General features: G+C 36.0%; 1 protein-coding gene across 1 annotated transcript in view; it reads left to right on the top strand.

Moving 5' to 3' along the window:
• MEGF9 (multiple EGF like domains 9) overlaps positions 1 to 20,424 on the top strand; it is an 84,464-nt gene that overhangs the window by 44,998 nt on the left and 19,042 nt on the right. The window lies entirely within an intron of this gene.

Below are 20,424 nucleotides of genomic sequence, written 5' to 3'. Positions count from 1 at the left end.
ATGAGTTACTACAGAGTAATATTTAATTAAATTTTTAAAATAATATTATTTCAAAATGTCAGGCAATTTGTCAGAGCAAGCAATGCATCACAAAAGTCATTTAAAAACTTGTACTTAAAGAAAGTCATTAGAAGGAAGGCATGGGAGCTCAGAATCCAGCTCTAAGCACTGCATTTCTTTTTCTTTTCGACTTTTAATTTTATTTTATTAAAAATGTTTTTAACATCTTTATTGGAGTATAATTGCTTTACAATGGTGTGTTAGTTTCCGCTTTATAACAAAGTGAATCAGCTATACATATATCCCCATATCTCCTCCCTCTTGTGTCTCCCTCCCACCCGTCCTATCCCGTCCCTCTAGGTGGTCACAAAGCACCGAGCTGATCTCCCTGTGCTATGTGGCTGCTTCCCACTAGCTATCTATTTTACATTTGGTAGTGTATATATGACCATGCCACTCTCTCACTTCATCCCAGCTTACCCTTCTGCTTCCCTGCGTCCTCAAGTCCATTCTCTACATCAGCGTTATTCCTGTCCTGCCCCTAGGTTCTTCAGAACCTTTTTTTTTTTTTTTAGATTCCATATATATGTGTTAGCATACAGTATTTGTTTTTCTCTTTCTGACTTACTGTCACTCTGTATGATAGACTCTAGGTCCATCCATCTCACTACAAATAGCTCAATTTTGTTTCTTTTTATGGCTAATATTCCATTGTATATATGTGCCACATCTTCTTTATCCATTCATCTGTCGATGGACACTTAGGTTGCTTCCATGTCCTGGCTATTGTAAATAGAGCTGCTGTGAACACTGTGATACATGACTCGTTTTGAATTACGGTTTTCTCAGGGTATATGCCCAGTAATGCGATTGCTGGGTCGTATGCTAGTTCTATTTCTAGTTTTTTAAGGAACCTCCACACTGTTCTCCACAGTGGCTGTATCAATTTACATTCCTACCAACAGTGCAAGAGGGTTCCCTTTTCTCCACACCCTCTCCAGCATTTATTGTTTGTAGATTTTTTGATGATGGCCATTCTGACTGGTGTAAGGTGATACCTCATTGTAGCTTTGATTTGCATTTCTCTAATGATTAGTGATGTTGAGCATTCTTTCATGTGTTTGTTGGCAATCTGTATATCTTCTTTGGAGAAATGTCTCTTTAGGTCTTCTGCCTTTTTTTGGATTGGGTTGTTTGTTTTTTTGATATTGAGCTGCATGAGTTGCTTGTAAATTTTGGAGGTTAATCCTTTATCAGTTACTTCATTTGCAAATATTTTCTCCCATTCTGAGGGTTGTCTTTTTGTCTTGTTTATGTTTTCCTTTGCTGTGCAAAAGCTTTTAAGTTTCATTAGGTCCCATTTGTTTATTTTTATTTCCATTTCTCTAGGAGGTGGGTCAAAAAGGATCTTGCTGTGATTTATGTCATAGAGTGTTCTGCCTATGTTTTCCTCTAAGAGTTTTATAGTGTCTGGCCTTAAATTTAGGTCTTTAATCCATTTTGAGTTTATTTTTGTGTATGGTGTTAGGGAGTGTTCTAATTTCATTCTTTCACATGTAGCTGTCCAGTTTTCCCAGCACCACTTACTGAAGAGGCTGTCTTTTCTCCACTGTGTATTCTTGCCTCCTTTATCAAAAATAAGGTGACCATATGTGCATGGATTTATCTCTGGGCTTTCTATCCTGTTCCACTGATATATGTTTCTGTGTTTGTGCCAGTTCCATACTGTCTTGATTACTGTAGCTTTGTAGTATAGTCTGAGGTCTGGGAACCTGATTCCTCCAGCTACGTTTTTCATTCTCAAGATTGCTTTGGCTATTCGGGGTCTTTTGTGTTTCCATACAAATTGTAAGCACTGCATTTCTTACTACAAGAAAGGAAGTTAAATTGACATGAGACTTGAGGAACAGAAATGGGAAGTTGCAGGGCTATGTACTTTGGCAAGAACATATGGGTGAACTCTGAGGAAACACCTCTATGTTCTGCTCTGCTATAAATTATATGTGGGTAAGTTAAGGGAAAAAGGAAATTGTAGGCAAGTAGTGTGATATGTAGCAGAAAGGAGGTGGAATCTGAAATTAGTACCTTGATTCCATTCTTGATTTAGCCACTTACTAACTGTACAATCTTGATCCTCAGTGTTTTCTACTGTGAAATAGGATTCATAAATGTAGCATGAAGAATTTTTGTGAGAATTAAATTGTGTGTGTGTATACCCAGTTACATTGTAACTGGCACTTAGATTCGGCTCAGTAATGCCCCAGTAGTTGAGTCTGTTTTTATTTTATTTTATTTTATTTATTTATTATAAATTTATTTATTTATTTTTATTTTTGGCTGCATTGGGTTTTTGTTGCTGCACATGGGCTTTCTCTCTAGTTGCAGCAAGCGGGGCTACTCTTCGTTGCAGTGCAAGGGCTTCTCATTGCGGTGGCTTCTCTTTGTTGTGGAGCACAGGCTTTAGGCGCATGGGCTTCGGTAGTTGTTGCATGCGGGCGCACTAGTTGTGCCTCGCGGTCTCTAGAGCTCAGGCTCAGTAGTTGTGGCACATAGGCTTAGTTACTCCGTGGCATGTGGGATCTTCCTAGACCAGAGCTTGAACCCGTGTCCCCTGCATTGGCAGGTGGATTCTTAACCACTGCACCAACAGGGAAGTCCCCTGTTTTTTTTTTAAAAATGAGGAATAGAATTGGTGACTCACAAAAGAGGAGAATTAAGTCACCCAGTCTTGGGTGTGAGTAGGGGTTGGGATATCTGTTTCTGTTGGTAGGCTAAAGAAGAAATTGTTCACTGTAGAAGAAAAAAAAGTTTAGCTTATTTTCTTCCATTTTAAAGAAACCCATATATGCTTTTTAAAATTGGACATTTCATACTTTAGAATAATAACAGCTAAAATGAATTGAATGCATGCTAGGCACTATCCTAAGGCCTTTGCAGGTAGTGATTAATTTAATCCTCACAGCAACCATATCAGGAAGGCACTATTATTATTATTCTCATTTGTACAGGAAAAGAGTTGCAAGTTAGGTAATTTGCCTAACTTATGATATAGTAGCCAGTAAATAAGAGTTGGAATTGAAACATATACAGTCTGGATCTATAGTATATGTTCCTATCCATTATGTTGATATAGCCCCTCTCGAAATCTCAGATATTGAGTGAAGTGAGTGAGTATCGTAAGAAACTTTGATGCTGTGGTGCCAACTACTTGATATTTTATAGGAATTTCTTCTGATTATATAGTTGGTGCTATATAAATAACTCTTCTTGGGAAAGAGTAATCCCAGTTTTAGCTTAGTAGACATTGAGAACATTAGAGGAAGTTTATAAATATATGCTAAATTTCTAAGTAGAGTAGTTTAGAGTAGGAAAAAAGCAGGAATAATTAGGAAAGGATTCCCAGAGGAGGTAGGAACTGAGTTGTGCCTTACAGGTTATGATTTGGGAAGAGAGATGAGAAGAGAAAAAACATGTGAATCCAAGAGAATTTCCTAAGTTTATGCCATGAGATGAGAAATATGATCTCCTAACACATATGCAAATTCTCTTCTGTCATGACCTTCTAGTTCTTTTTTTTTTTTTTTTTAAATGAAAGTAGAATTGTGAACTCAATTCTGTCCAGATTCTCTGATACATCTACTGTCATACATCTACTATGAATGAATAGCTGGCTTTTTAAAAATTTATTTGCCTGTTCTTTTTGTTTTGCCTGTTCTTTATGCCCATATATTTCAGTGGGAGTTTGCCCCAGTGAGGGTAGAATTTGGCTGCAGGAGCCAGATGTGGGTTGAGCAATGTCTTTGTGTGCAAACACAAGTTCCTTTATGTACTGACAGATGGCCACCCCTCACATCAACAGTGGTGTTCCAACCTGTTTAATTGGGAAGGATTTGGTCTACAATATCTGTCTTTTCACTTTTGCTTTTGGAATGCATTTCTAATATTTTCCTGGTTCACATTTGGACATATGTTGAATAAATGAATGGAGAAATCAGGTAGCATTTTATCTCAATAAAGCAGTATGCCTAGTGAGAGCCTGACTCTCTTAATATAGCCTTAGAATGTCATCAGGGTTGACTTATATGTAGGCAGTAATATACTGATTTGAGATTTTTTAATGTATCCATAGTAGGTTAGTATACAAGGTGCATCATTTAAAACTGTCTCTGTGAGATAACGAAGTTCTGTCGTTGCGTAATATCCTTTCCCATAAAACCTGTGGTTGCTGCTGTATAGTGTATGTTGAAATATTTACTACTTTGCATTTTTAATTATGGGAATATGCCCCAGGGCAGAGTGTAAAATTTTACTCATGAAATAAACTTAGGCTGAAATAAATGTCAAATAGAAAGATGACAAAATCGCCAAGACTTACATTCATATGGGGCTCTGAAAATCATCTGTTGTGTAATAATAAGGAGTAACAGTTGCTTGTGTAAACTCTTACTTATTACTTTGCCTGTAATTCTGGGACATCAAGAAAAAGTTATTTGATCACTAGAAACAATTAAAACTTGAGGAAACCTTTGTCATTTTATTCACTTATTTCATTTAACAGACATTGCATTTGCCAACTATATGTCAAAAGATATTATTTCTGTGCTCAAGGAACTTGAAATGGAAAGATAGAAACACAAACATAATATGAGTATTTATAAAGTACACAGGAGATTCAGGAGGTCTTGAGAGAGGAAGTTGCATTTAAGTTGAAATCTGAAGGATGAGTAGAAGTTTGCATGAAAGAACAAGCCATGTTTTAGTAGACTGCAAGTGGCTCACTATTTCTTAAAGGCAGGGAACACTTGACAGTGGTAGAGAGGAAAGGTTGAAAAGATGAGATTTTTGTCTATTTGCTTACTGTTGTATCTCTAATACCTAGAATAGTGCCTGGTACAAAGTAGACTCAGTAAATACTTGATGAATGAACAGAATGAGTGAATGGTTAAGAGTAAACAGGGCCAGACCACGAAGGGCCTGATATGCCATGTAAATTAGTTTGTCCATTGAAGAATACTGAGTAAGGAGCAACATCGGATTTGCTCGTTAGAACAATTACTCCATCAGAAGTCTGGTGGATAGAGAGAGTGCGCTCAGGCAGAGAGACCATGGAGAAGGCTATCGTGTAACTCTCCAAGCAAGAGAAATTAAAGGGCTGATCTAAGGCATTGACACTGGCATTGGCAATGGTGCTGGAGAGGAGGGAACCAGCGTAAGAGAGAAAATCTACAGAACTAGATGGTTGATTGTATTTATAGAGTAAGAGAGAGATAGATATGACTCCCATGTTTTTTGCTCTGGCTCTGGCACAGGCACATGACTGAAGAGATATTCTATTAACTAGATAAAGAATACAGGTGGATAAGCAAGTTGGAAGGAGATGATTATGATCTTAGGCTTCAACATGTTCATTTTCTATGGGACATTCAGATAGTGGTGTCTGGTAGACAGTTGCACATGCATTGTGTGCCAAACTCAAGAAATCTTATAAACTAGCTAGCATATTCTTAGGAAAGGAAACTAGCATATTCTAAGGAAAACAAAGCAAAGCCTCATAGCTTTAATTTTACTTAAAAATAACTTTACTCTATACCCCCATTATTATTCTTGCAATTATACCAATCTCTAGTTTAAATTACCTTTTTTTTTGTACACTTCAGTATTTTTTTCCTTGAAGGTAGAATTTTAAAAGGTAGCTGTCTTGGTCAGAAGCAGGTAACTGATCTCAGCCCTTATCCTATCGTGGTTCATTTGTTTCAGTAAATGTTTCTACAGTTCCAAATGGTTTATATCTTAGAAAATAAATCATGTAAAGTTCATGGTAAAACAGATTAGAATAAAATTTGAATGTTAATAAATAGCCAGACAGGGGCTTATTTAGAAAAGGCACTGAGTGCATTGAGGTTTAAGTGTAAATAATGCATGTCTATTACAGTTTGGAAAGCTCTGTATGTTTTTCCGTGCACTCTGTGTTAAATCCTCCTTTCAATACAGAACATGATCTGCCCTCCTGGTCTTCTAATTATTAACTAGATATCATCTGTAGTCGAATGAAAAAAACAAACAAAACACTTTTTCCTCCCAGCTATTGGTGACCTTTGTGAACATTAACGTAACATGTCACAGTGAATTGATGTAGTTGCTGTTGATCAAATGCGTAATTTTTCCTAAACCATATTGCAGAATCCTCTGCTTCTTTCATTTTATTACTAGAAACAATTTAACAAAACAGTTTTAGGTCAGTTTGGAATTTTTAAAGAAATCTTTTAAAGTTAAAGTTTTATTATTGATAATATTAAAAGATTATTTATTTTGCTTCTTCTGAGAAGCTCCCCCAAATCTGTAGTTATATATATGCTAATACTACAGATAATCAAGTTCATATAAATGTAGTATTTGGTACCAAGGTATTTATTTGTTTAACAAATTATGTGCAGGATACTTTAACAGACCTTGTGGGAAATAAATAAGACAATGTGAAGACCAAAGGAGCTTCTTGTCTAGTAAGGTCATTAAGAAATACATACATACATACATACATATATATATATATATATATATATATAAATATATATAAAATACAAGGTAAAAACTGAGCCACATCATAAAATAGAAAGATAAAATGTTAAGGGGATTAAGAAACTGGGAGATATCACTTATAGCTGGAAAAATCAGAGATGATTTCATTGAGGAGATAGCTTTTGACCTCAGTTTGAAGGAAGGAAAGGATTTAGACATACAGAAGTGCAAAAGGTGGAAAAGAACATTACAGAATAGAAACAGCAAGATTAACATCTCAGAGATGTGCTTACACAGGATGTAAGGTGGAAGAGCAGTGGGGCAGAGGAGATAAATCTGGCAAGTCCTGCTGGGGTCAGGCCCCAGAGGGCCTTAAGGGCCAGACACATGACTTGGATTTTATTCACAGAGCAATTTTAAGCAGGTAAAAGATCAGCACTGTGTTCTAGCAGTAGTAGATTGGGTGGATATAAGTAGGGGGAGATCAGAGGCAGAATGAAAACTGTGAGATTGGAGAGACTGCGGAGAGAAAGGAGAATGGTGATCTGTCCCATGATAGTGTTTCTGTGCATAATTCTCTAGAAAGTTTATGATTTTTGCATTAATACATGCACACGAATCTAAAGGTAGTTTGTGTTTCTAAGTGGAATTTAGGGAAGTGCTCAGTCCCAGGATTCCTTCTTAGGCCCATACCCTCACTGTATGCTTACCATTCTTCCTTTGTTGCAGGCTGCAGGAATTGAATCTGCTTTCCTATGCTTCAGTAGTTGCTACCACCCACTGTATCCCATGGGATTTTTATTCCCTCATAAGCCTTGCTGCTAAGTGTCAAGCCATGTCCCCATACTCATGTTCTTTCTGTGTTGCTAAAAGTAAATCCAGGGGCCCTTTACCTTTTAAGCATTTTAAAAACTATTTATCTTTATAGAGAGGCCTGTGGGGGTAGCAAACAATAGATATGGGGAAGTTGAAAGCTTATACAACTGGTAAACTTTCTGTGAACGGGCTTCAAGTATAGGCATACCTCTTTTATTTTACAATTAATTACTCTGACACTTATATGCCTCAGTAGCATAAATCCAGTGCCCTCTTTTTGCATCAATCCATTCCCCAACAATTAATTACTAATTTTCCAGTAGCTCTAAGAGTCAATCCCTCTCTAATGCTGAGTATCAGGGGAACATGATTCTGATCAGTTCACTGATCTTGTTGTTTCTTACCCTTATATTGAATTTTGGGGTTGAGGCCTGACCCTGAACAACCTTACAGATGATGCTTGCTCACTACTGAGATGATGCTTTTACTGGTCCAGAATCGTTGGCAGCAACGCTTCTTTGAGGTAGGATGAACCCACTCCCTTGGTTCCAAGTTCCTTCAGTTATACTCTAAATTGGGACTCGGAAGTTATAGAGATTGTAACAACTGGCTCCTTTAGTTTATACGTGCAGCTACATCCCAGTGTATAAGCCAGTTCCAAGAGTACTGGTTGAGGACATTTTGTAGAATCTTTTACCTGACAAACTATAAGTCTCCCTTCTTCCCCAATACAAAAGGTCTTGTTAAACCCTTCTCTCAGGACAGTGGGGCCTCTTCACTCTAAACTTACTAAGGGAACCCTAACTTAAATGATTCTTTTTTTATTTTGTTTTAATTTTTAACATCTTTATTGGAGTATAATTGCTTTACAATGGTGTGTTAGTTTCTGCTTTGTAACAAAGTGAATCAGCTATACATATATCCCCATATCTCCTCCCTCTTGCATCTCCCTCCCACCCTCCCTATCCCACCCTTCTAGATGGTCACAAAGCACCAAGCTGATCTCCCTGTGCTATGTGGCTGCTTCCCACTAGCTACCTACTTTACATTTGGTAGTATATGTAAGTCCATGCCACTCTCTCACTTTGTCCCAGCTTACCCTTCCCCCTCCCCATGTCCTCAAGTCCATTCTCTACGTCTGTGTCTTTATTCCTGTCCTGCCCCTAGGTTCTTCAGAACCTTTTTTTTTTAAATTTAGATTCCATATATATGTGTTAGTGTTTGGTATTCGTTTTTCTCTTTCTGACTTACTTCACTCTGTATGACAGACTCTAGGTCCATCCACCTCACTACAAATAATTCAATTTTGTTTCTTTTTATGGCTGAGTAATATCCCATTGTATATATGTGCCACATCTTCTTTATCCATTCGTCTGTCAGTGGACATTCAGGTTGCTTCCATGTCCTGACTATTGTAAATAGAGCTGCAGTGAACATTGTGGTACATGACTCTTTTTGAATTACAGTTTTCTCAGGGTATATGCCCAGTAGTGGGATTGCTGGGTCGTATGGTAGTTCTAGTTTTAGTGTTTTAAGGAACCTCCATACTGTTCTCCATAGTGGCTGTATCAATTTACATTCCCACCAACAGCGCAAGAGAGTTCCCTTTTCTACACACCCTCTCCAGCATTTATTGTTTGTAGATTTTTTGATGATGGCCATTCTGACTGGTGTGAGGTGATACTTCATTGTAGTTTTGATTTGCATTTCTCTAATGATTTAGTGATGTTGAGCATTCTTTCATGTGTTTGTTGGCAATCTATATATCTTCTTTGGAGAAATGTCTATTTAGGTCTTCTGCCCATTTTTGGATTGGGTTGTTTGTTTTGTTGATTTTGAGTTGCATGAGCTGCTTGTAAATTTTGGGGTTAATCCTTTGTCAGTTGCTTCATTTGCAAATATTTTCTCCCATTCTGAGGGTTGTCTTTTTGTCTTGTTTATGTTTTCCTGTGCTGTGCAAAAGCTTTTAAGTTTCATTAGGTCCCATTCGTTTATTTTTGTTTTTATTTCCATTTCTCTAGGAGGTGGGTCAAAAAGGATCTTGCTGTGATTTATGTCATAGAGTGTTCTGCCTATGTTTTCCTCTAAGAGTTTTATAGTGTCTGGCCTTAAATTTAGGTCTTTAATCCATTTTGAGTTTATTTTTGTGTATGGTGTTAGGGAGTATTCTAATTTCATTCTTAAATGATTCTTTACCCAGTCAGTAGGATCTGCTTGAAGGTTATTTTCTACCTCTGCCCAAATAGCAAAGCAATTACAAACTTCTCTTGCTAAAGAAGAAAAAACCCACATATTTAATCTCTAGTTAAACATCTCTCTGATAGGACATTTTACTACACTTAAAAAGTTTAAAAATCTTATAAACACATAGTATTTTTCTGGGCTGTAGTTTGACTTCCTTCTGAGATGAAAATAGCACACAACACAAGTTGGCAAATACTACTAACATTATTACTACCACCATCAACCCCAGAATGAACAGCATTAACATTTATTGATTATTTACTATGTGCCAAACTAAGTGCTTTATATATACTATCTTGTAAGGATAAAATAACAACTGGTTGAAGTGATATTATTCTCATTTTACAGGTGAAGAAACTGAGACTTGAGTAATTTGCCCCCCAGCAGACAACTAGTAAGTGGCAGAAACAGACTCAAACCAACACCTGTCTGACTATACTGCCTTCAGTAGTTCCCAGAGTTTCTTAGTTGAGCAGCTGAACCTCTGCTTATTTTCCAAATAAGCGTGGTAACCATCCTAGGTTTAGCTACCATATAGACAGATTCCTAGCATGAAAAATTATCCTTTGAGTGGTAAAGATAACATCATCAGTAATAAGTCATGTGAGTATCCTGTACTCTCTGATATGATGAAATGAGAAGGGCATGTTACCTCTGTGATATCCTTACCCCAAATTCATAACTCCAGTCTAATCATGACAAAACATCAGACAAACTCAAATTGAGGAACATTTTACAAAATACCTGACCAGTACTTTTCAAAAGCTTCAAGGTAATAAAAGACAAAGAAAGACCAAGAAACTGTCAGATTGGAAGAGGCTAAGGAGATGAGTAAATGTAGGGTAATATCCTGGATTGGATCCTGGAACAGAAAAAGAACCTTAGTGTAAAAATTAGGAAAATCTGACAAAGTCTATAGTTTAGTTAGCAGCATTGTAGTGATGTTAATTTTCAGTTTTGATGAATATACCATGGTTACATGAGAAGTTAACATTAGGGGAAGTTGCGTGAATGGTATACAAGAACCCTCTGTACTATCTTTACAACTTTTCTTTAAATCTAATATTATTTCAAAATAAAAAGTTAATAGAATTGTTATTTGGAACAGTCAGTCAAGGGAATATGGATAGCATTACTGTCTTATTATGAGGGCAGAATTGGTCCTGGTGACATTTTTAGCCTTAGATCCATAAGAGGAATCAGGATAAGGAAATAAACTTACGTTGTTGTCATGGAGATCTGCCATTTTAGATGTATGACGTTGTGGTTAGAATATATGATCAAATTCGTAGCCTACTTTAATATTTTAAATATCTTCCTTATCTAAAGTTTTAAAAGAAGAGCTTCTAAAATGTTAGTAGACTTAGGCTAAAATAGAAGGACGCTTGTTCCCACAGAGAAGGCTTTGTCTTCCCCGGTGTCCCTTGAAAGAAAATTAAATCAGCATGACTTTCTCCGTCTCAGATGGTTTTTTCATAGCAAGAAATATGTTTCCTGTAGGGTAGAGAGAAATATGGGACTATTCATCTTTTTTCTCCTTGGATTTGATTTCCACTCACAATATCTAAATTTCTCAATCCCAGTTAGAGATTTGGGCTTGAAATTTCTCAAGATTTCCTTTAAAAAGGAGCATAAGTGCTTCAGCCATGATAATTTTGACATTCAACATATATAGGACTAGTTTAAAATTATTAATTTCATTATTATTAAAAATCATTATTATGCTTTTTTATTTATTAAGATAATTCTCTGGTATGATATATTCCATTAGTTTCAATAATTTGGGATTTTCAAGCTTGCCCCTGTGTTTATAAATTCAGTAGGTTTCCAGAGAATGTTAATAACTAATATCTGTAAAGTCATTTACAAGTAATAGTGTTCTTTTCTCCTGTACATTTTCTCATTTGATTCTAACAACAACCCTGAGAGGTAGGTAAAAATTGTTATCTACCAAATTACAGATGAGAAGTAATATTTGAAAGGTTACATGATAAGCCCAAAGTTGGATATCTATTACATTCCAGAGTGAGAAGAGTCATCTCAAGGTCTTCTGACACCATGTCCCATGTTCTTTCTGTTGCATTAAACTCCCATGTCTTGTACTTCTGGGTAAGTATACCCCCCTGTGCTCGAGGTCAGGAGTTCTTAACCTAAGAGGGGAAGCACATGAAGTGTAATGGTGAATCTGTGCATTTTTCTGTGGAGGAGGTCTGCAACATTCAATCGATTCTCAAAGAGATCCGAGATACCATCAAGTGTAAGAAGTTTTCTGAATACTATACAGGAAGGGCAAAGATGTTCTTCTCACATTGCCAAAAGCAGTAGTGAAAATATGGCTTATATTATCAGTACCAGAATCCCTTCGTCTCTTCTGCCAATTCCCAACACATACACTACAACCATCTCTTTAATTTTTATTTTTCCTGGTCTTGAGTTGATTTTTTTATAAGTTCTACAGTTAAATAGAATGTCCAGTAAAACAGATACTATAGGTATTTGAAAGAAAGGTTTTTGCAGGGAAATAGTTTTAGCTTTCTTGACTAAACTGTTTACCTAAGGAAGCTGCATAATTTAGCAGGAAGATCAGAAGGAAACTAACATCTAATGAACACTGTTCAACCTCTGTGCTTGATGCTTTACACATATAACCTCTCTGACTTCTCAGAACAACTTAGCTATCTTGCTCTTAGAGGCTAAGTTACTTAGCAATATGGCATAACTAATAAGTGGCAGAGCTTAGATTTGAGACTAGGTCTGTCTGACTCCAAAGTTCTCCCCACTGTACCCTAAAATAGATTAGGGCAAGATTAGATATGGCAGTGGCTCAGTGTAAGTGAAGTTCTGGGTGTGGTTAGCATGATTCATCCACCTGGGAACTGGCTTATGGAGGCATAAATTTAGAAGTCAGATCTGGGCACAATGAAAATAAATATTGCATAGAAGACAATTTGAAATAATGAGAGTATGTGTGGAGAATCATTTGAAAGGTAGGATTTAGCACATCAATGAATATCAAAGCTGAGTCCACCTGACTTGCTGGAGCCTAAATGGCAGGCATTTGACATGCAGGAGATCTGAAAACAAGTGTCATGGACCTAGCCATTGAGGTGGGAAGTGGGGAGTCAGGGCAACTGGGACCAGGAGCCAGGCATTGAGAAGCTAGGGACAATAGTTGTAATTCAGTCATTGAGAATATAGGGGACTGAGGTCAAAGGAACCAGTAAGCAAATGGAACTTGATGACAGATATCACTGGGGCTGATTGCTGTAAGTACCCTCTCCTTAGGTCAGAACTGATACCAAATAAAGGGTTCAGCACTAAGCCTAGAGGTGGAAATTAAGTCAGGGCTAAGAGTATTAAAAGTAGGGAGTGAAATAAGAACAATGACATTTTTCCAGTTAATCTAGTGCAGTGGTTCTCCGAGTATGGTCTTCAGACCAGTATCAGCATAACCTAGGAATTAATTAGAAATGAAAATTCTTGGGGCCAGCCCTAGACCTATCTGAATCACAAATTCTGGGATAGGGCTGGGCAGTCAGTGTTATAAGAAGCTTTCCAGATGCATGCCTAAGTTTGAGCACCACTGATCTAGTGGACAATGTTGCCCCCTAAAACCTAATGTCAACTTATATGCAGGAGAAAACCAGAAGGCATTCTAGCCTCTGTTCTTTGTTTATATAAGGATTATAAACATTAAAGAGGCCCTTTTAGCAGGGTCATCATAGAATATTGAAGTTAAGTAAAATAGCATTTTCTTTGAGGGCTAGTAATTTTATTTTTATCTGCTCTTCTTTGTCCTGCTTTAAAGAACAAACCCAAGGGATCACTGTCTTCCAAGGTTGATTGACCCATCATGGACCAGTCATTAAATGTCTTATTTTGCTCACCTAGAATAAATATCCTATTTCTAAGATTCTAAGAGGTTTATTTAAATGTGATATAAAGCATCAGGATTAGGTGCTTGGAAAATATTAAATGGACTAAATTGAAGACAGTGAATAGTGCACTGAATAATGCACTCAGAAGGCATCAGAGTTAATGAAGAAAGGTACATAGATTTTGGAGCCAGATTACATAATCATTAAACAAAAAGGTTTGAGTGTCTATCATGTGCCAGGCACTGTGCTAGGCCGTGGGAATACAGCAGTGGAGAAAAACAGTTAAAACACCCTGATTTCATAGAGCTGACATGCTTTTGTTTTTTAAGAGCTGACATTCTTAATGGGGAGAGAGAGAATAAACAAGGAAATAAAATATATATTATGTTAAATAGTAAGAGATATTATAATTTTAGATAGTGTAGCTATTCAAGGCCTTTTTGAGAATATGACATTTGAATAAATAACAAAAAGAAGTTAGGGAGCATGCCATGTGGATCCCCTAGGGAAAGGGTATTGCTAATAGAGGGAACAGCAAGTACAGGGTTCCTGATGCAGGAATATGCCTAGCATATTTGAGCAAAAGCAGGGTGATTGTGGCTGAAGTGATGTGAGTTGGGAGAAGGGGTTAGGGGAGTACTAGGTAAAGCAAAATATATACACAGATACTCCAAATACTGTTCTTTCAATATATCTATATTTTCAAAAAATTTTATGTGAAAAATGGGGGGGAGGGAAATAAAGCTATAGTAATTAAGACAGTGTGGTATTGGTTCAGGAATAGACAAACAGATATATAGAACAAAAAAGAAAGCTCAGAAACAATCCATGATTGTGAAGACATTTGACATATGGCATAGGAAGTATTAAAGTATAAAAGTATGGACTTTTCTATGAATTGTACTAGAGCTTTGATTATCTGTAAGGAAGAAAATGAGATTGGACCTCTAACTTTCTTCATATGCAGAAATAAAGATCAGGTGGATTAAAGACCTACATGTGAAAGGCAAAACATAAAGCGTCTTAATGACCTTGAGGTGGGGAAGGATTTCCTAAGCAATAATGTTAATGTTATGGCAGTACTTACATAGTCTTTACTATGTGTCAGGCACTGTACTATATGCTTGACACATTAACTAAGTTAATCGTCACAGCAAACCTATAAGAGAGGTACTATTATTTTCTCCATTTTATAAGTGAGAAAACTGAGGCACAAAGAGTTTAAATGATTTACTTAAGGTCATATGGCTAGTAGGTGATAAAACCAGGATTTGAATCCAGGTGGTTAAGCTCCAGAGTTCATATCTTAACACTTCATTAAACTACGAAACTTATGAAAAGAGTGGAAAGACAAGGCACAAACTGAGAGAAGATAATTGTAGCACATTATACTGATAAAGGTTTGCTTTTCCAGGAATACATAAAGAATGTGTACAAATCAATGTCAGAAATACTTGGGCAGACTCTTCATAGAAGAGGAAGCTTAAATGGCTAATAAACATGAAAACATGTTCCAGAAAACATGTTCCATCTCATTAATAATCAGGAGAATGCAATTTAAAACCAGAACGTGATACCACTTCAAGCTGCCAAATTGCCCAAAATTTAAAAAGTTGATGACATCAAGCATTGGTGAGGATACAGAGCAATGAGACCACTATTCCACTAGTAATGGGAGTGTAAATTGTCGCTACCACTTTGGAAAACAGTTAGGCATTGCCTAGTAAAGTTGATCATGCACAAACTATTACCTTGCTGTTCCATTCCTTGGTAAATACCCTAGAGAAAAGCATGCTCATGTGTACCAGAAGGGACATACAAGAAGGTTCACAGAAGCCTTTGGTATCCATAATAACAAATGAAAACAGCCCAAATGTCTAGAAGAATGTATAAATACATAGGGTTATATTCATATGATGAAATATACAGCAGAGAAAAATGAATGACTACAGCTATACAAATTTACAGTGATGAATTTCAAAAACGTAATATTCTACTGAGCAAGAAAATAGTGAATCAAACTATACATAATTATTTTTATTAATGAAGTTTAAGAGCAGGCAAAACTATATATTATTTAGTAATACATAGTAAGTGGCCCTCTTAAAAAGCTAAAGAATGATTAAAACTTAGTTGCTTCTGGGGCAAGAGAAAGGGTGCAGTTGAGGAGGGCCACTAAAGGGGCTTCAAATGTCTCACTAGTGGGTATCAAAGTTTTGAGTTTATTGTTCTTTAAATAACTCAAAGATGATTGTATTGTCTTTAAATTTGTCTACTTCTGTTTTTTTTTAAAATAAATTTATTTATTTTATTTATTTATTTTCAGCTGCTTTGGGTCTTTGTTGCTGTGCGTGGGCTTTCTCTAGTTGCAACGAGCGGGGGCTACTCTTCGTTGCGGTGCGCGGGCTTCTCACTGCGGTGGCTTCTCTTGTTGAGGAGCACAGGCTCTAGGCATGTGGGCTTCAGTAGTTGTGGCTCGCGGGCTGTAGAGTGCAGACTCAGTACTTGTGGCGCACGGGCTTAGTTGCTTTGCAGCATGTAGGGTCTTCCTGGACCGGGGCTTGAACCCGTGTCCCCTGCATTGGCAGGCAGATTCTTAACCACTGCACCACCAGGGAAGCCCTAAATTTGTCTACTTTTGAAAGAATATTTCATAATTTAAAAATGAAGACTGAAAAACTTTTGCAAAATTATATCAATAAAGTTGGTAGGGGGAAAAAGAAAGCTTTGCAAGGAAACTGGCTGTTATAGGGGCATTTGCAAATAGTGCTAGATACAGGTAGGAAACGAGCTCCTAAGTCTTGTCATTGTATTGAGACAGATCGGAAGCAATGTCTTATTTCTTTGGCAATTGTTTTAAAGTCTCATTCAACTAAGGAGATATTTAAATGACTGACGACTGAGCCAGGAGAAGATCAACATAAAAGCTTCTTCTAGGAGTATTGCAAGTCTATAGAGATGAGCACATTAAATCCTTCTGAATTGCTTTCATTATGTACATAGAGGTAATCTGTAATATACAAGAGAGAGAAAAAAACATCGTATTAGCAGGCAGAAGACCTAGGCTCTGATTCTGATTATTCTCTGGCTCTGTGACCTCGAAAATTGAGTCGTTCACATTGCTGATTTTCTAACAATTGGGGATGTTGACAATATTAGTATTTTACCATATATGGAGCTACTAATATTCGGAAGACACTTAAATATGTAAATTTAGCCAATGATTACAGTCTTTTGAAACAGGGCTTATTATTCTTATTTTTCAGATGTGGAAACTTAACTTGCCCAATAATCAAACAGCAAGAAAGTGACAAAACTGAAACTAATGAATGTCATATTGTAAGGACAAAATTAAGTAATGCATAGATAAATATTGCTCTATGCACTTTATTTATAACCCCATAGTAGGAATTCAATAAATGTTAATATTGCCCCCTGACCACTCCACCCCGTACAGGGTTCAGAACACAAAGGCTTAGTTAGGACTTACTTGGTCCTCAGTACTGTTGATATCAACATTTTGAGTTAAATAGGTTTTTGTTCGCTCATCTGGAAACTAAGCCACCACTTATGCTGTCATTTCTGTGAGAAAATGAGTTCTAAATTCTAAGCGCTACAAGTTAATTTTTAGAACTCAGCATAAGTATTAATAATTGTTGTTTTACTAAGCAAACCTTTTACAGTGGTTACAAAAGAATACAAATGTTAACATGTGAGAAGCATCATCTTTTCAAGAAGATGATACTGGGACTTCATGCTTTTTCTGTTTTTAAAATGACTTCTGAAATGCAGAAGTCACTATCAAATAATGGAGTAATTGTGTGGGTTTGTGAATTCTTATGGCTATATTTCTTCCATTAAAAAAAAGTGAAGGAAATAAAAAATAACTTTCCTAGTTTAAGTTTGCCCTCCCAAGTTGTGGCTCTGGAAATATGATACTTTTATTTTTTTTACCATTAAGTTTTACTTCTGGCTTTTCAAATAAAATTTTAAATTTGATTTTGGTAAGACCAGCTATCAGAAAATATTTTTACACTTAGGCAGTGCCCTTTTTGAGTATTAAGAATTTCTGTTCAAATATGAATTTCCTCTAAACATAAAAACAAGGAATGTTTAGCATAATAGCCCAATGTTTTCAACAATAAAGCTATCTTCTTTTTTCCTCCAGAAAAGGAGCTTTGCTCATTGCATAATGGTCTTTTCCATGATGGTAGAAAGACAGAGGAACACTAAATGCAAATAGTCTTTTGCCAAAATGTCTGATTATTGAGTTTCTTTCACAAAAAGGAGAAACTATTTTTTTCATTACCTTTACAAACCGTGAGCCAAACATGATATTAAGGATTGTTAATAACTTTTCATGTTGTTTATTTTCCCATGTAAAAGCTTTTTCTGGTTAGAAAAAGCTAGCTGCCTTTTAATATTATTTTTAATATATTGGGAGAGCTTGCAATCAGCAATTTTCTAATTTCAGACTCTGTTTTAACTAGTAGTTTAAGTCTCTTCCTAAACTAAATTGCTTTTAGTTATTAAAAGAGGCAGAAGAAGAAAATTGATACATTTAATTATCTCTCTTTTTCTGTTTCTTGTTCTTTCCATGTCAGAGTGACAACATGTAAGCTGTCTCAGGAAGAAGGAAGGAGGAAAAGCAAGGCTTCTGAATAAATTAATTTCCCCTAATTAGAACTATACCTTTGTAGTTACTCTGTGACTGTTTGAATTAAAATTGATAACATTATATATAAAGGTATGCCATGCACATAATTTATACCTTGTAAATCTTAGGAAGAAAATAGACAATGTTTTTGATAATGTCAAACATGTCAAGACATTTGGCAATTTAGAAAAAAGTTAAATCAATTAGCTAGTTGGTACAAAAGCATATCAGTTCTTGCTGGCTTTGGTCCCACCTAATGTAGGATTTTGCTGATTCTTTCCCTTCTCAATTTTTAAATTTTCTTTCCAAAAACTGTTTCTACCATGTGTTCATAATGTGCTGTCTTTTCCTAGCCACATTTTTGCTCCAAACTAGTAATTACCCCATAAATTCTTGCCATTTTTCTAGGTTTGTTAACAGAATTTTAAAAGTAAATAATCTTGTCTGTTTTCGCCTAGTAGAGATTCTAACTCATTCTCTTTACAATTCACAGAAAAAATTAAAGATCTAGGACCATTGTCATCATCTTCATAGTTCTTTCATTTTTGAGTACTGATTATGTGCCAGACACTGTGCTAAGTACCCTGCATATGTGATCTTTAATCCTCACAAGAACTTTACAAAGTTTGGTATAATTATCTTCATTTTACAAATGAGAATACTGAGTCCAAGATAGAATAAGAACTTAGTCCCAGCTAGTTACTAGCAGAGCTGGAATTTGAACCAAGCTCTCTCTGTCTCCTCAGGCTATGAATTTTCCATAGACCCTGATACCTCCCTTCCTGTGTTCCACCCTTCCTACCCTAGTAAAATAATGGAAATTCTGAAGATTCTCCACCCACTCATCTTAAAACAGAACCTTTAAAATGATATTTTGGTTAGTACTTGTATGACATAAATATGTACAATATCTTGAGATGACACACCATTGAATTTCCTTTTGAAAAACTAATAACTTCATGTCAGAAAATACATTCTTTGTTTACATTTTAAGAGAGAATTTTTCAAGTGTTTAAACCTTGTAATAGTTGTTCACACCTGTGAGTGTGATAAATTCTATAACTAAGCACTGACACCATAAGAAAATCTGATAATTCTGTCTGGGGTAATTTAAGAATGTATAATATATGTTTAATATACTTAGTGTAGCTTAGTTCCACAATGTTTGTGCTTCCTTTATAAATAATTCCATATTCTTCTTTCTGATATAATTATCCATATTTCATTAGTTCTTTACTAGCAACTAACTCATGTCTATAAAAAGTGATGCCAGATGAGGAAATTCCATCTTAAATTCTTTGTTAGTTGATCTCAGTAGTATCGATTTCTGACTTTTCAAAATCCAGCTCTGTGCCCTTATTCTCCAGATATGAAGATGTGAGTCTTTGGTTCTTTCATTTTAAACCTATGGATAAGCATAAGTGGTCTGTTAACAGGCCTTTTTTTTCTTTTCTTTTTTTAAAAAATTTCATTGCATTTATATCATTGACCTTTGCTTCAAAAAGCATTCAGCGGTCTTTAACAGAAGGAGACCATGAAAAGCGGTGTTGTAAAGGCTTTATTCTATAAAAGAAGTCACACAGGGAAAGCTTTATATTTGCTGAGTGATTTAATTCTTATACATGCAGAAATTGGCCATGGGCCATGAGTAACATGATGGAAAAGCACTACTAGTTGCAGGCTCACAACCAAACTTCCCCACTCCATTCTATATATATTTTTTAAATAGAGAAAAAACACCTCCTTTCTTGTTGTTTTAAAATCTACCCAGGAAAAGTGATGCATGGTATCTAGACTAGTCAACCACCTCATCAAGATTCATAAAGCCACTTTTTTTTTTAAATGAAGAACTAAGGAGCATATTTTCCAGGGAGAAAGATGCCTGCTTATATCAGTCTTCTGAGTGTCTAGAGCAGAACTATGAAGAGAAAGGTCACTTACAAGAATAGCAACTACTTTGGGAACACTGGCTATATTATGGTTATGAGATATTATTAGGTGATTAGGTATTCCAAGGTAATACCTTTTTCTTATAGATGGTGGATTGGGCAGACACTGCCATTAAAAGTAACTGTTTATTCTTTTGTATACCAAATAACCTAATGTCTATAGAGAAATGGGGAGCAAGCATATTTTGATTAACATTTTTAAAGCCTTGGAAATTGGCTAAGGCCAGTCTCCAAAAGGTACATTATATCCTTTATAATTTTCTGACAGTATAGTGAGACTTAAGTTGACTGATTCCTTCTTGTTGAGTCATAAGATAATCCTGAACTTCATATTTGACGAATACAGATTTACTTTGCTAGATCT

The sequence above is a fragment of the Orcinus orca genome, chromosome 6, assembly GCF_937001465.1.
Source record: "Orcinus orca chromosome 6, mOrcOrc1.1, whole genome shotgun sequence".
In the NCBI taxonomy this organism is placed as follows: Eukaryota; Metazoa; Chordata; class Mammalia; order Artiodactyla; family Delphinidae; genus Orcinus; species Orcinus orca.
The sequence above is the reverse complement of the archived record's forward strand: the minus strand, read 5'-3'. Positions and strand labels throughout refer to the sequence as shown.